Source organism: Erythrolamprus reginae, chromosome 1 (assembly GCF_031021105.1).
Source record: "Erythrolamprus reginae isolate rEryReg1 chromosome 1, rEryReg1.hap1, whole genome shotgun sequence".
Lineage (NCBI taxonomy): Eukaryota > Metazoa > Chordata > Lepidosauria > Squamata > Dipsadidae > Erythrolamprus > Erythrolamprus reginae.
The window spans coordinates 94,333,000-94,350,491 of NC_091950.1; the positions used below are offsets into that span (position 1 = coordinate 94,333,000).

General features: G+C 42.0%; 1 protein-coding gene across 3 annotated transcripts in view; it reads right to left on the reverse strand.

Annotated features, from left to right (window-relative positions):
* NR1H3 (nuclear receptor subfamily 1 group H member 3) overlaps positions 1–11,205 on the reverse strand; it is a 52,407-nt gene extending 41,202 nt beyond the window's left edge. Inside the window, exon 1 of one of the 3 annotated variants that reach the window (XM_070760179.1) lies at positions 10,995–11,205. The gene's annotated coding sequence lies outside the window, so the exon portion shown is untranslated. Of the gene's footprint in view, positions 1–9,926; positions 9,992–10,787 lie in introns of those variants that run through there. The other 2 variants (XM_070760194.1, XM_070760202.1) reach the window with 2 other exon arrangements.
* Positions 11,206–17,492: the final 6,287 nt, after the last annotated feature.

Sequence of the window (17,492 nt, forward strand, 5' to 3'; positions counted from 1 at the left end):
AACTCACTATTAAAATTTAAACTGGTGGTTAGCTTTTATCATAGTCTAATGACTGAAAATAAAGTCTGTATTGCCCATCTCCACAATTTATTTAGAAAAGTTTGTCACTGTAACGTAAGAATTCAAAAAACTGATTTGTTCGTTAAGGCAAAGAATGCAAAGTAACAATACTTTAATTTTTAAAGTTCAACATTATCTTCTAATAATTATAAGATGAGGACATTGGATAGAATGAGAATAGGCAATGAGAGGCATCATGTAAAAATACATGGATTTCAGTCATACAAATCAAAAGAAAGACTATTATACAAAATTATGTATGGCCTTATATGCTTACATAACGGTGATGGGTAACCTTTTTTTGACTGCGTGTCTAAAGCTGGCATGCCCAGTCCCCCAAAATGCAATATGCGTGTGGGCCCTGCACACATTTGCTCTGTGCTCATACATGTGCCTTGGCATACAAATCCAATAAATAAATAATAAATAAATGTGGGGGGCATGCATCACCATGCGCATGCATACACAATCCCCACATGTGCATTGGTGCCCCGCCTCCGGCCACAGTAGAAATCCAAAGACTAGCTAGCACTTAGCAATAGCACTTAGACCAGTGTTTCTCAACCTTGGGCGTTTGAAGATGGGTGGACTTCAACTCCCAGAATTCCCCAGCCAGCAATGCTGGCTGGGGAATTCTGGGAGTTGAAGTCCACCCATCTTCAAATGCCCATGTTTGCGAAACACTGACTTAGACTTATATACCACTTCATAGTGCTTTACAGCCCTCTCTAAGCAGTTTACAGAATCAGCATATTGCCCCCAACAATCTGGGTCCTCATTTTACCGACATGAGAAGGATGGAAGGCTGAGTCAATCTTGAGCCTACTGAGATTTGAATCGCTCACTGCTAGCAGTCAGCTAAAGTGGTGTGCAGTACTGCGCTCTAACCACTGTGCCACCTCGGTCCCTAGCCTAGCTGGCGGGCGGTGCATGTGCATGCGCTGTGGACAGAACATGGACAACTGCTTGTGTGCCCACATAGATGGCTCTGTGTGCCACTTCTGACACACGTGCCATAGGTTCTCCACCATGGTTACATAACTTGGAAAACATCAGGAAACTGCCTTAACCCAAACTGAAGAATATTCATTAGTTTCACATTGATTCTTCTCATGTACATTACTTGTGACTACCTAGTCAATACAGAACTAATTTAATAATATTAAAAAGATGTGTTACAGGGAATAGTTATTATAGTTAACCATGGATAGCATTTTTTTAAACTAAGCATTATATGAGGGGGGGAATTAAAAACTGCACACGAGACATTAAAAGCCTACTAAAACTATGGAGAATCTGGATGAAAAAGCTACACAAACAGAACATGTATCAGCCCCTTTCTATTACACAAAAATAAGAACTTTCTACAGATTTTGACCTGCTAGGTTACATGCCCTTCTCACAACATCTGACACCATTACAATCAGCTGGAAAACAGCAAACCAGCCAATGACACAGCTGCACTCAAAACACACCCACCACATTAAAAAGAGAGAGCATTGGGGGGGGGGTTAGGATGGTTTCAAACACTCAAAAAATGTGGTTAGCTATCCCTCTTTTTTGGTGGTGGTTTGCTATTTTTCCCCTATTCATAGAACCTCCCTTCAAACTCTGTCATTATTTGCTCACTTGGATCACAGATTCCTGATGTGCCCCTGAATGATAAAGCTCATATGGAGATAGCACTGTCATGAACTTAAACCTAGGCGGGGAAGGAGAAGAAGAAAAAATTGCAAAACATTTGCAAAAAGAAAGATCTAAGCTATTTTGAGACTGAAAGAGGGAAGATCTGACATTGCTTGACAATCCCAAACACAAACTTGCTTTATTCGTTTTAATGGGGAATTAGTTGTATAAGGAGAAGTTGTCAAGAGCATCTTCAAAATTCTAGGAAGACAAAGGGCAAGAACGAAGTATAAAGTCATATTTTTAATATTTTTTAAAAAATCATTTCTAGGTTTTAATGGGGAATTAGTTGTATAAGGAGAAATTCTCCAGAGTGTCTTCAAAATTCTAGGAAGACAAAGGGCAAGAACGAAGTATAAAGTCATTTTTTAAAATATTTTTTTTTAAATTATTTCTAGGTTTATGTATACAAATCTATCAAGAAGAAAAAGAATGCAAAAGTGTATGTGTGTGTGTTGCGTGCATATGACAGTGTGTCCCTCAACACTGTCACATGACAGTGTGTCCTTCAACACTGTCAAACTTTTTACTAAGTCTGCACTTCTATTTCTACTAGTTTTTTTCTCATCATTCCTATCATCCTTTTCCTCCCACTTAAGGACTGTATGACTGTAACTTGTTGCTTGTATCCTAAGATTTTTATTAATATTGATTGTTTCTTCATTGTTTATTTGACCCCTATGACAATCATTAAGTGTTGTACCTCATAATTCTTGACAAATGTATCTTTTTCTTTTATGTACACTGAGAACATATGCACCAAGACAAATTCCTTGTGTGTCCAATCACATGTGGCCAATAAAGAATTCTATATGCACTTGTATTTGAACAGCCATTTGTCTGGAATTGTATAGTCATAAGGTCTCTTGCTTGAGGAGGAGGTTGGACTATAAGACCTCCAGGATCCCTTCCGACTGTTATTCTGTATATGTCCACTGCAGTGAAATTCCATTAACTCAGCTTTCTTGTTTCCAGAAAGAGCCAACCTGATGCTTTGGGGAAGATTCCAAGCATAGTATGAAAGCAACATTGTTCATTTATTTTGTCCCCAGATCTTAGTATTCATAGAGGTTTCCTTTTAGTTATGAGTAACAGCATTCATAAATTGTGTTCATTCATCAGTTGAACCCTTTGAAAGCCACTTAAGACAGTTCCAAACACTGTATCTTGACTACGTTTTCATAATACACTGAGTTCAAATATCCAGCCACATTTTATCCCGGTAGGTTTTATGAACTTAGCTTGGTATTTCATTAATGCTATAAATATGTAATGTGTAGTAAGAAAAAATGATTACATAAACATTGGTTAAGATAAATTCATCATGCAATTTTAGCCTATTTTCAATACCAGCATTTTCCAACAGGATGTGTCCTTCAGATATTTTAGATCAGCGATGGCAAACGTTTTTCGACCTGGGTGCTAAAAGGGTGGGTGCGCACGCAATAGGATGCACATGCGTGCCTTCACCCATAATGCAATGCCCTACACATGCACACAACACACACACACGCCCTGCCTCCACGCATGCGCACAAGCCTCACTGAAGCCTCCAGACTTCCAGTAAGCCCATTGGGCTGTTTTTTGCTCTCCCCAGGATTCAAAGAAGCCTCCTGAAGCCCGAGGATGGCAAAATGGTCTATCTAGTCTGCCCTTATAGTATTTTCTGTATTTTATCTTAGGATGGATATATGTTTATCCCAGGCATGTTTAAATTCAGTTACTGTGGATTTATCTACCACGTCTGCTGGAAGTTTGTTCCAAGGATCTACTACTCTTTCAGTAAAATAATATTTTCTCACGTTGCTTTTGATCTTTCCCCCAACTAACTTCAGATTGTGTCCTCTTGTTCTTGTGTCCACTTTCTTATTAAAAACACTTCCCTCCTGGACCTTATTTAACCCTTTAATATATTTAAATGTTTCGATCATGTCCCCCCTTTTCCTTCTATCCTCCAGACTATACAGATTGAGTTCATTAAGTCTTTCCTGATACGTTTTATGCTTAAGACCTTCCACCGTTCTTGTAGCCCGTCTTTGGACCTGTTCAATTTTGTCAATATCTTTTTGTAGGTGAGGTCTCCAGAACTGAACACAGTATTCCAAATGTGGTCTTACCAGCGCTCTATATAGCGGGATCATAATCTCCCTCTTCCTGCTTGTTATACCTCTAGCTATGCAGCCAAGCATCCTACTTGCTTTCCCTACCGCCCGACCATACTGCTCACCCATTTTGAGACTGTCAGAAATCACTACCCCTAAATCCTTTTTTTCTGAAGTTTTTGCTTCCAAATATGGTCCAATGAGCCAATTAGAAGTTCGGAAACAAAAGGCAGTAGAGCTGCCCTACTACTTACCTTCAGATAGTTGCAACCAGGCCTCACAAACCTCCGCCCATTTGTTCTGCAGCCTGTAGCCGTTAAGGGTTCTGGATTGATCTGTTATGGAATGAAAAGGCCTTCCCAGCTGCAGAGGAAATGGGCAGAGATGTGAGAGGCCTGGATGCAACTGTCCAAAGCAGAAGAAGTCCTTGAAGACCTCTGACAGCAAAAAGGAGGCTGAGGGTAAGCACACAAGAGAACTTCTGGTTGGCCTGTTGGGCCGTTTTCGCTGCGGAGAGAATGAAAATGCCTGAAAAAAAGCCCAAAAATCAGCTGGCCAGTGCGCATACGCCTCGCATGCCCTCAGATATGGCTCCACTTGCACCTGTGGCATGCGTGCCATAGGTTCGCCATCACTGTTTTAGGTTATATTTCCTGAAATTCCTGGGTCTTACCTAGTTCTAAAGGCAGCCTTTTATAAAAAATATGACTTCTCTTACATTCAACAGATTAATATTACAGTGATCCCCCGAGTTTCGCGATCCCGATCATTGCGAAAGGCTATACTGTATCGCGATTTTTCCACCCGATGACGTCACTCCCTTCCTTTCTCATCTTTCTTTCTCTCTCTCTTTCTCTATCTTGCTTCTTCCTCTCTCACACTCTCTTCCTCCCTCTCTCATCTCTTTCTTTCCTTCTCTCTCTTTCTCTATCTCTCCCCCTTTTGCTCTCGAGCGGCAAGCGAGCAGCCAGGCGGGCGGGCGAACGGGCAAGCGGCAAGCGAGCGGCCGGGCGAGCGGGTGACGGGCAAGCGGCAAGCGGCAAGCGAGCAGCCAGGCGGGCGGGCAAGCGGCAAGCGAGCAGCCAGGCGGGCAGGCGAACGGGCAAGCGGCAAGCAGCAAGCGAGCAGCCAGGCGGGCGGGCGAACGGGCAAGCGGCAAGCGGCAAGCAAGCAGCCAGGCGGGCGGGCGAACGGGCAAGCGGCAAGCGAGCAGGCAGGCGGGCGGGCGAACGGGCAAGCGGCAAGCGGCAAGCAAGCAGCCAGGCGGGCAGGCGAACGGGCAAGCGGCAAGCGGCAAGCGATCTTGGGGTTTCCCCTTTGCGTGGGCGGCGGGAAGAACCAGGGAAGGTTCCTTCGGCCGCCCAACAGCTGATCTGCTCCGCAGCGCGGCAGCAGCGAGGAGCCAAAGATGGGGTTTCCCCGTTGTCTGGGCAACGGGGAAACCCCATCTTCGGCTCCTCGCTGCTGCCGCGCTGCGGAGCAGATCAGCTGTTGGGCGGCCGAAGGAACCTTCCCCAGTCTTCCCCGCCGCCCACACGCAAACTCCACCATCTGCGCATGTGCGGCCATGGAAAAAGGGGTGCGCATGCGCAGATGGTGTTTTTACTTCCGCACCACTACATCCCGAAATATCGATTATTGCGAGGGGTCTTGGAACGGAACCCTCGCGATAATCGGGGGATCACTGTAATACCGACAGATAAAGGATAGTTTCATATTGAAATACGATGCAACAATTTAAATTCAATGTATCACTTCTTTGTGTTGTTATAGCAAGGAAGAAGACCATTATACAATGACAATGTATACTTAATTTATGAGAAAATAGAAATATAGCAAAGTTGATTCAGAAAATAGCTACAGCATGGAAGAACTTCTGCCTTATTAATATTGTAAGGAAGAAATTACTGATCTGCTTGGGCTATTCTAATCTGTACTTTTTAAAAAAGTGTAGAGATAAAGGGCGAGCTGACAAATGGATCAATATATCCTTATCAGTAGGGAATATTTAATTTATCTGAGGAGGTGGCAGTAAAAGGAATGCCAGAAGAAAGCGATTATGCAATGTTGATGTTTTTAATTTTATTTTATTTTATGACTTAATGTATATGTCGCTCCAGTTCAGTATAAAACTGAGTGGAATCAAACCTTTTGTACTTCAAAAAAACCCAGATTTTAATAAACTAAGAACAATGATAAGTAAAATTCCATGGTAAGAATTAATGTGAAAAAGAGGTTAAGATGCATGAAAGTTCATATTAAAATAAAATTGCAAACCAGACAAATAAAAAATCAATAACAGAAGAAGCCAATGTGGCAATACAAAAAAAACTTAATGAAGATCTGGAAAAAAAATGATATATATAAATATGGAAAGAGGTCAAGACAATGATAAAAGATTACAGACAGTGAAAACTATGGAAATGGCATCAGGATGAGCTACAGCAGTGATGGCTAAACTTTTCTGGACCGAGTGCCCAAAGTGTGCCCGCATGCACCCGAATTTATTTATTTATTATTATTTATTAATCAGATTTGTATGCCGCCCCTCTCCGTAGACTCGGGGCGGCTAACAGCAATAATAATACAATGTAAACAAATCTAATATTTAAGTTAATTTAAAAAACCCCAATTTAAGAAACCAATCATACATACTGACATACCATGCATAAATTTTTTAAGCCTAGGGGGGAGGGAAAGTCTCAATTCCCCCATGCCTGATGACAAGGCAAGGAGGGTGGGGGCAACTCTGATATCTGGGGGGAGTTGGTTCCAAAGGGTCGGGGCTGCCACAGAGAAGGCTCTTCCCCTGGGACCCGGAGAAGGCCAACTCTGTGAGAGCTAACTGGTCGCTGGGATTCGTGCGGCAGAAGGCGGTCCCGGAGATATTCTGGTCCGGTGCCTGCACCCAAACTCCCAAAATGCAATTCATATACAGCCTTCGCACATGGGCCCCAATCCCCGTGCATGTGTGCATGGGCCCCATATGCAGCCTGCCCCCTGCGTATGTGTGCATGGCCCATACACATATGCCCAGCCCCTTGTGCATACACATGCCCCACGCACATGCACGGCAGAGACCCAAAGACCAGCTGGCTGGCGGGAGGCATATGCACGTGCGGCAGAACTGAACTGAGGTGACAGCTCGAGTGGCCACAGAGAGAGCGTTACGTGCCATCTCCGGGCCCGTGTGCCATAGGCTTACCATGACGGAGCTAATATTACTGACCACTGCTGAGAATAATAACAACGAAATACTTATTTAGGCATTTTCAAACTAAAAGAATCAGTAAACCAATTGCTCAATGAAAGTGACCAAGCTTCAAGTTATCAAAGTGGGAGAGATACCGATACTTAATTTTTGTTTGCTGGGAAATTGTGAACAGCAGAATGAAGGGTCAGAGCAGGAATGGGCTACTGCCCAGATGTGGGGAGGGGAATGCAGTGGGGTAGCGGAAATGGAGCTCCACCCCAGAGCACCCAATTTGCACTGAAAGATGTTGAAAGAAAATGCAGGGTGGCATCTGCATAAGCCACGCCCACAGTGTAGTAGTAAAAATTTTGGTAGCCCTTCAGTGGTCAGAGGTGAAGCTTTAGATTAAATGGCCAAGGAATACTTCTTTACTTTAAATGAGCTTCAATCTCCAAGACTTGAGGAACTACATTCCCTAGGGTCACAGAGGAAAATTCCTAATTATTGGATCAAGAGTTGTATGTACTACTCTTGAGGAATCATGGAAACTGGTAAGCTGCCCAGTAAGTAGAAGATCATAAACAGAATGCCCATATTCAAAAAAGGATGATCCAGGGTCCTACAGATGTCTGTTTAATACCAATAAATGAGCTAGCAGATAATACAGAGATTGATTTGGAAGCATCTTGAAAATATAAAATAATTATCAGATGTCAGTAGGGATTTGTCAAGTAGATGCACCAGGCTGAGTTGAAGGAGCAGTCAAAAGTGTCATCAGTCTCAAATCCCTTTATGCCCACAAGAAATCTAAGTTCAGTCCAGAGAGGGGTTCGCTTGAAGGTAGCAATCCACTGGTGATGTCACAATGACATCACCAAACTGATATCAGTTGGTTCCGGACTGTGGGCACCGCCATCTCTTTTTTATTTTTTAAATATTTTTTTAAAAAATTCTTCTTCTTTACATGCACAGAAGCCAAGTTTCCAGCACTGCACATGTGTTCACCGTTTTGTTTCTGGCTTTAAAAAAAATCATGGTTTTTTGCACTGTGCATGTTCACACATGCAAAGCACATACACACCCATGTGACATACCTATGCAGCACGGGTGGAAGTGAATTGTTAGCGAGGAAAGTTGGAACCCACCATTGGTCCAGTCCACCTTGAATTCCATTAACTCTTATCTGCCATCTACTAGGGAAAGGGGGGAGATGATCAAAACATTTACATATGTTAAAGGGTTAAAGGAGGGAAGTGTTTTTATTAGGAAGTGAACACAAGAACAAGGGGGCACAATCTGAGATTAGTTGGGGGAAAGATCAGAAGCAATGTGAGAAAATATTATTTTATAGAACTAATAATAGATGCTTGGAACACACTTCCAGCAGAAGTGGTTGGTAAATCCACAGTAACTGAATTTAAACATGCCTGGGATAAACATATATCCATCCTAAGATAAAATACAGAAATTGTATAAGGGCAGACTAGATGGACCATGAGGTCTTTTTCTGCTGTCAATCTTCCATGTTTCTATACTTTGTGGGAAATCTGTAAATATAGTATTTCTTAAGTCCAACAAAATAAACTTCAGGGTACTCAACAAAGCACCTTTTGGTAGTTTTGATGAGTAAGTTAAGTATGGGCTGGATGGCGCATGACTTAGCTGGCTCAAAAATCATTCTCAAAAGGTGTTCATTAATGGTTCTGTCATTTGTCAAAAATCTCACAGAGTTTAGTTTGGGTTTCTGTATTTCTGTGATAGGATTCAATGATCCAACCAGTCTCTCCCAACTGTATTATTTTACGAATCATGGAAACTATACAGCTCTGGGAAGCCAAGCCAAAGTGATACAAAATGAATAAACTTATGATCTGCATCACTGGCAGAAACAGAAACAAAAGCATGATCTGGGGGACGAAGCTGAGGCCACACATATCAAACCATTATTTTTAAACAGTCTTTTGCTGAATTACCAGTAACATGCAAATCCAAAATTAAAACTATATCAACCTTTGTCAATGCAATGTATGAACTATGTAAATTATTCTTGCAAAACAGCTGCATTTTACAAAAAAAAAAAATCTTCTGCCTTTTTAATAAAACAGTCAGTCAGAAAAGGTGCTACCAGGACTGCTGATATTTTGCCACTATAGATTAACATAGCTCTCTTTCTACAATGCCAAAAGGGCATACTAAAGTAGCATTGGCTGTTCTTGTACAATAACCCATTGTTTGCTTGCTCCTGTCTTATTGAATAACTCAGTTCACTGGATACACATAACACAATGAATCATAAAGTAACCACACTGACTACTTTGTACAATACATTGAGTGATACTATGCCAATTATCTGCTGCTTAGCAGGTTGTGTGAATGCAGCCAGCATCCTCAGTCTATTCTGCCACTGATTACCGAATCTAAGAGTCCTGCTGTACTGCAACAAAGATCTGTTTACTCCATTTAGTATCTTGTAAGATTTGATTCCTGTAATCAGATTTGAAGGCAGTATCATTCCATCTGATCTCGTGCAAATTATGCAATATTTATTGCATCCATAACATTCATATGCGAGTAAAGTACACCGTCTCTCTTTATAAAACTGATGAGAAAGAAACTGTCTTGTTCAAGGCTGTCCATTGAGTTAATGACACAGAAAGATTTGCCAGGCTGAAACCAAACTAGCATTACAATAGTGTGGCATAGACAATCTTACAGATCACCAAGGTGGACCTTAGACCATTGCTATTAAATCCCTTCTGTGACGTGGAAGCTACATCTGCCTGTTTTATAAGTTCACTGGTGATTGGAATCTTGAAGTGATTACTAATCACAAATAGTAATTATTATAAATAACATCCTACATGAGGCACCAACATCTAACTGACCTTGGAGGATAAATAGCCTGATAGGGTCAGGACAGGAGACCTCCTCAGAATCTCAGGGCTGTAGCCTAGACTAGGAAATTGAAAAAAACAAACACAGGAAGCCATTAGTAACAAACTGCTAATGAAACAATATGGGGAGGGGGGCTTAACTTGAAAACTTTATTAGAAATAATATTGCACCCTTGATGTTTTCCCAAGACTCATTTATTCCTGGCAGATAAAACCTTAGTCAAGGTTAATTAAACAAATATTCTGACTTTGTAAAGCACATGGAACCATCAGGCCTGCATTCACACAGCGCTCCAGATTGAATATTGAATAGTGACTGGCTACTTTGTGGTCCAGTGGTGACTCAGCCACCCTTCCATTCAATCTCCTTTTATAAGGACTGCAAGCTTCAAACTGAATAGCGTCTTGAAGCTGCGGCGGCTTTTTCACACCATTGCCATTCTCCAACCCCAGCTTGACTGGATGGCTATCTACTCTGACACTTAAAAATGCCCAGGAAAGTTTGCAGCTTTGGATGAAAATCTCCAAAACAAGCTCCCTTTTATTTCCAAGCAATCAGTATGCGACATTGCACATCCCAGTTTGAAAATCACTCATATTTTCCTCAGTGGTGTGTTGTTGTTATTTTGCCTCACCTCCTATTCTGCTCATCAAAATGAAACAGTAGCCAGAGGATATGCTCTTACTTAAGTCATCTGTGTGCAGTTATACAGAGTTTATTCGCGGAATCAAACTAGCGGTTCTTCACTTGTACCTTCCCAGAGCAGGGCAGTTTAAAAGTGACGAACCTAGTCCTCACTGCTCCGGAGCCCCAGAGCAATTTATATACAGTATATATATTAAAAAATACACCTGTTTGGTGGCTGCTTTGGAGCCGGCAGATGTTTTTTGGGGGGTTGGCGCCTTTCCACTGACACGCGGAGGCATTCCTAGCAACGCCCCCCTAGGAGACCCCAGGGTGGCTGAGGTGAGGCGAGCTCCCGGGCGGAGGCTCTACCCCATTCCCAAGCTCTGCCGTGAAGATCGCGCGCGCAAAAAAAAAAAAAAAAAAGTAGTTACCGATCCAGAACAGCAGGTCCGGGAACGGCGACAGTCCCGGAAGGGGAAAGAAGGACGCGCTGCTCCCGGCAAGCGACAGGAGCAAAATGTCGCTAAACCGGCTCTCGGGTGGGGGTGGGGGGTAGGAAAGGCAGGATGGGGGGGGGCTCTAACTCAACCCTGCGCTCCGCCGTCCTCGGCTGACGAGGGCCACTGTGGACCAAGTGACAGTGAGGTAACGCGAGTCTCTGCAGCAACAACAAGCAGCCGCTTTCGAGTCACATGCTTGAACTTTCCCCAACTCCACCCCCTGGCGGTCCTTTCTTTCCCCGGCTGGATTGCTACACATCCTGGGCCCCGGGGCTGGTCGACCACCCGAAGGCGGGGAGGGGGGCGTCCCCTTTCCCTGGCTTTCCTCCGAGTCGGTGGGAAGCCTTAAGAGTCGCCCGGTGATGGTTACTTGTTAGTGGCATTATTGGTACGTGCTGTACCTCAAGGGAATCCTGTGGAAACAGAAAGGCTTGTTGCCGCGTTGAGTCCCGCTAGTCTGAGCTGTCGAAAATGGTCCTGTTTTGAAACAGTAACTGAGCTCATCCCACATTCTGGGACGTAGTTTGTTCTATCTATCTATCTATCTATCTATCTATCTATCTATCTATCTATCTATCTATCTATCTATTCTACCTACCTACCTACCTAATCTATCTAATCTACCTACCTATCCATCTATCTAATCTACCTTCCTACCTACTCTGTCTACCTACCTACCTAATCTATCATCTATCTATCTACCATCTATCTATCTACCATCTATCTATCTATCTATCTATCTATTCATCTATCTAATCTACCTACCTACCTACTCTATCTACCTATCTAATCTATCTACCTACCTACCTACCTACCTATCCATCCATCTATCCATCCATCCATCCATCCATCCATCTATCTATACAATCTACTTACCTACCTACTTACTCTATCTACCTATTTATCTACCTATCTACCTATCTATCTGTAAAATGTATATGCCGCCCAACTCCAATTGGACTCTGGGCATCTTACAATAATAATAATATTTATTTATTCGACTTCTATGCTGCCCAATCCCAAAGGACTCAGGGCGGCTTACAAAATAATATAATAAATACAAAAAGATGCAAGTAATAAAAAGAAGTCGAATATAATATATCTAAAACTAAACCCCATAATAAAACCCATGAGTATAAAAAAAACAGTCATAATTCTAAGCATACACACCATTCATACAGTTTGGTCACGAAAGATGTACAATTCATGGCCCCCAGGCCTGCCAGCAAAGCCAAGCCTTCATAGCCTTGCGGAAGGCCAATAGGGTGGGAGCAGTACGGACATTGGGGGAGGGTGTTATTGGTTCCATAGAGCCGGGGCAGCCACAGAGAAGGCCCTCCCCCCGCGGTCCTACCAACCTGCATTGTTTAGTCGACGGGACCCGGAGGAGGCCAACTCTGTGTGTTCTTATTCGTCTCTAGTTAAAAGACAATGTAAAAATATGTTAATAACCCGTAAAAAACCATACATAACTCTCAATCATACATGGCCAAATCAAGACAATAATAACCTGACAGCCCCAGGCCTGACGGAAAAGCCAGGTCTTCACAGATTATATTATATATTGTATATATACCTGGTTCAATTTTGTTTTCCAATTCATTAAAACTGGCCCACCTGAAGATTTTTCTTAAATTATCATAGGCAGAAAGATGCCAAGAATTTCTAATCGACGGCCTTGCCAAGGTGGAGGTGAACTGCTTCTCGAGATAAGCAGCCTTGTGAAAAGTGACATTTTTTCTTGCATATCTTAGTTAATTTTAGCTCATTTTACAAACCATGCTTAGCCATAAAGAGACAGTTTAATATACTAGTGTGTCTATATTTCTATTACTATACTATACTGTATTCAAAAGTATTGTGACCAAGATTGGGGGTTTTTAGTCTAATTTGACTCTAATTAAGGAGTGATCATATAAACCAAGGTCCTTATTTCCCAACCTCAAAAGCAACATCAAAATTTCTAATCAGCGTGGAGTGGTTGACATTCAGAAGATCCTCTATTTGGGGCAGACTGTTGTCCATTATTCTAAAATCTGCATCTCTCAAATGAAAAAAATAAATGGTACAGCCAAATACTTCTACTGTGATTTTTTTCAGAAAATTATTCAATTTCACAACTTCTAATTAGTTTAATTAAAGCAGTCTCTTTAAGCAAATAGTACAAAAGTCCTTACTTTATTCCAGAATGCTCCCTTCTTTGTATTGTTTATCATTGTACTCGATGAATTGCCCATAAGGCTTGAGAATAAAAGAAGTACATTACCCCAAATCAAAGCCTATTAAACATGATAGCTTGATTTTTCAAAGTCTGCAGTTAGGACAAGCGTGCAAATAAGAGTGAACAAAACCTTCTGTCTATGATCTGATCTGTTATTGGAAGGCAGAAGACATGTCTAGTCTATACTTGTTTGGAACCCACATTGCATATCAGACTTTAATACAATCGAGGAAGCTCAGAAATATTTCACAAGAAGAGTCCTCCTTCACTCGTCCACTCGCAACAAAATACACAAATTCCACCAGACTTGACATACTGGGATTAGGCAATTTGAAACAATGTCGCCTCTGATCTGATCTAAATGTAGTTCATGAAATCATATACCAAAATGTCCTTCCTGTTAATGACTATTTCACCTTCAACCGCAGCAATATATGAGCACCTAATAGATTCAAACTAAATGTAAACCGCTCCAAACTCGACTGCAGAAAATACGACTTCAGCAACAGAGTGATCAATGCTTGGAATGCACTACCTGACTCTGTGGTTTCTTCCCCAAATGCCAAACCCCAAAAACTTTAACCTTACACTGTCTAAAGTTGACCTCTCCCTGTTTTTAAGAGGTCTGTAAGGGGCGTACATAAGCGCACCACTGTGCCTACCATCCCTGTCCTATTGTCCTATTGTCCTCTTTTATCATTACTTTTTATTTATGTTTATACCAAGTATTACTATCGTATACTTGTTTGACAAATAAATAAAATAATCAATTAAACAAATAAATAAAATAAATACAAGTATGGCATATCCAATCTCTCTGCCCACCACTTAATTTTCTGAGCCCTTTTCTACATTCATGTAATTGCTGCAGATATCATTGAAATTAAGGTTGTAATAAGAGAAAATGGAGAAAGAAATATTATGGGGAAACTCCAATGGATTGGCTGGATATACTTGGGTTACATCAAGGATTTCATTGGTAGCAAAGAAAAAGTAGAAAAAGGACAAGGGAGGATCAGGAGGATAACTAGGCAACCATTGCCATGGGCTTGAAGGACGGCCTTTCCAACCAACCCACTGTCATTGATTTTTCCAGATCCTTCCTATCTCATGTTAGCTGCCTCCAATTAATATCTTTGGTTTTAAAGACATTAATTGGAAGCATTTCTAGCAGGGCTATCAGATTCTGTAACGGCTTTGTTCCCTGTGACATCCATCTGGTAAACTTGCAAGATTCATTTTACTGTACAGTGATCCCTCGATTTTCGCGGGGGTTACGTTCTAAGACCTCCCGCGAAAATCGATTTTCCGCGATATAGCGGCGCGGAAGTAAAAACACCATTTTTGGCTATGGTCAGCCAAAAACTACTCCCACGCACCCTTTTTCAAGGCAGCACAAGGAGCCGGGCTTGAAATTAGGGCAGGGAGCGACAAAAGTGCGGAAGCCGACAAAGATTGCTTTCAATGTCGGCTGCCCCCGCCCTCCCAGCACCTGCCCGCCCGCCGTTCGCCCCACCCGCCCGCCGGCCATTCGCCGCCCGCCCGCCGTTCGCCCGCCGTTCGCCCGGCCACCCGCCGTTCGCCCGGCTGCTCGCTCGCCGCTCGCCCGTTCACCCACCCCGCCCGCCCGGCCGCTTGCTCGCTCGCCACTCGCCCGCCCGCTCGAGAGCCGCTCGAGAACAAGAGGGGGAGAGATAGAGAAAGAGAGAGAAGGAAAGAAAGAAAGAGATGAGAGAGGGAGGAAGAGAGTGTGAGATAGGAAGAAGCAAGAAAGAGAAAGAGAGAGAGAAAGATGAGAAAGGAAGGAAGAGAGTGAGAGAGAGGAAGAAAGAGAGAGAGAGAGAAGAGTGGAAGGAAGAGAGAGAGAAATGATAGAAAAAAGGGGAGAAAAAAAGAGAAATGAGAAAATGATTGAAGCAGAGAATGACAGGAAAGAAAGAGAAAGAGACAGAGAAGTGACTCTTGGTGATGACGTATGACATCATCGGGTGGGAAAAACCATGGTATAGCAAAAAAACCGTGGAGTATTTTTTAATTAATATTTTTTGAAAAACCGTGGTATAGCGTTTTGCAAAGTTTGAAGCCGCGAAAATCGAGGGATCACTGTATATCCAAACTAGACTGTATTGTTTTTTCCATGTCATATAATAAATGTAGGTATACGTATAATGATTATTTATTTATTTTGTCCTGTTTATATAGTGTATATTGGAGGTGGTAACCCCTACCTGTATGTGTATGACAGGGAGGGAGAGGGAGAGGGTGGGAGGAAGAGAGAGAAGCAAGGTACACTAGCCTTGCCCTACACATTCAATAAATCATCTCTGAGTATTATCTTGGTTGACATCTAGAACATCTAGATAATGTTCTGTATTTTAATTCAACTGAACTGCAATCTTCCAGGAATACTTTGGAGAGACATTGTTTTGTGTTCCCATCTAATTACAGATAGTTGGCAACCATTAACTTGATTACCATTCAAAGTTACAACCTAGTTTTATCACAGGCATGTATAAAGGCACAGATCTGCGTAAAGGCATTATAGTATTTACAAATTTTTGTCGGGAGGTAGCTTTTGCCCCAATTTGCATCAACTTATGCTTCCCAATATGAAACCACACCATTAAATTGTCTTTTGAGGTTGTTGGTTTTTTTTGCTTTTTCTGCTCAGAATTTTTTGTTATCAGCAAATCTGATCACCGCAATGTTTACGCATTCCAGAACTAGCAAAAAAACACTAGTCCCCAGCAGATCCCCTTGGGCACCTCCCTTATGAAAATTACTGATTAGTTCTACATTCTGTTTCCTATTCTTCAGTTGAAAATTTAGAAAAGGAGCCCTCTGCAACTTCCTGAATTTGTTCTGAAATTCTGTGGGACCTTCGCAAAAACCAACTCTTTTGAAAGTAGGAGGCTGAGTTTGCTAGGGTAAAATGTTGCTGGGGGCGGGTGTGTGTGTGTTAAACCCAACCGATTTGGCTAATTGTGTGGTTCAGTGTGTTGGGCAAATTTGGGCATACGGATTAATGCTTAATCATGGTCAAATAAATCACGGGACAGCTTGACATGTGACATAGACCAAGCATGTGTTTGCTGAACGTTGTTTCTGTATGCTCACTGACAGTCTCAAATAATCTATAAAATGATGCTGAGACGAGGTTTCCCACAATAGTCTTTCTTTATGATTAACAATGTTATTGTAAATAGTACTTCACCAATATTTCACTTCAGCCAGACATATAATTTAATGCTTCATTTCACAGATATATTTAGATGGAGACAGAGATGAGTTGTATTTCCTAGTTTCCAGGTTTCCATTCCAGGGATTAGTTGTATGGAGAAGTTACATTTGAAACTTTACACTTAAAAAAAGGGTTGTGAGTGTTAAATGCCTACAACTATTTGTCCTGGTTTGTTTGGCTTCCTCCTAAAAATATAAATTTAGGCAGAGATATTTTGTCCAAACTCTTCAACAAGACTCAGTGTCATATATAGTATATTAGCATTTCTTTTTTTTTTGGCTAACAGTCTGATAGGATGGGCTTAGTTCTTCTGATATCAGAGCTTCGGGAAGATAAAGTCAATGTTTATAGTTCAAGACTCACCTTCCTCATCTATTCTTTGAGCAAGATTTTCATTTTCTAAAAAGTTTGCCTTCTTTCATCTAATAATTTCTTGACCATTCCCCTATACAGCCATCATCTCAGGTTTTCTGAGACTGGACAATTTCTCTCCTGACCTGATCTGCAGTCTGCAATATTTGGGAGACAAGACCGAAGGTACAATTGGCAGTCACTTGGCCACTAACCTAAGGGCATTTCCAAGTTCTACCTATTTCCACTTGGTGATATAGCTTGTCCACATTTCTACAGCGGCCGATTAGATCCCACAGAGTTGGCCTTCTCCGGGTCCCATCCACAAAACAATGCCGTCTGGTGGGGGCCAGGGGAAGATTCTTCTCTGTGGCGGCCCCGGCCCACTGGAATCAACTCCCCCCGGAGATTCGAACTGCCCCTACCCTCCTCGCCTTCCATAAAATGTTGAAGACGCACCTTTGCCGCCAGGCGTGGGGGGATTAATCTCCCCCCCTCCTTTTTTTCGCTAATCTTTATTATGTTTATGTTCAGTCGGACTGAATGTGTATGATTGTGTAACAGATAAGTTTTTATAACAATGTATTTTAAATTAGTTTTTTTACATTTTTAACAT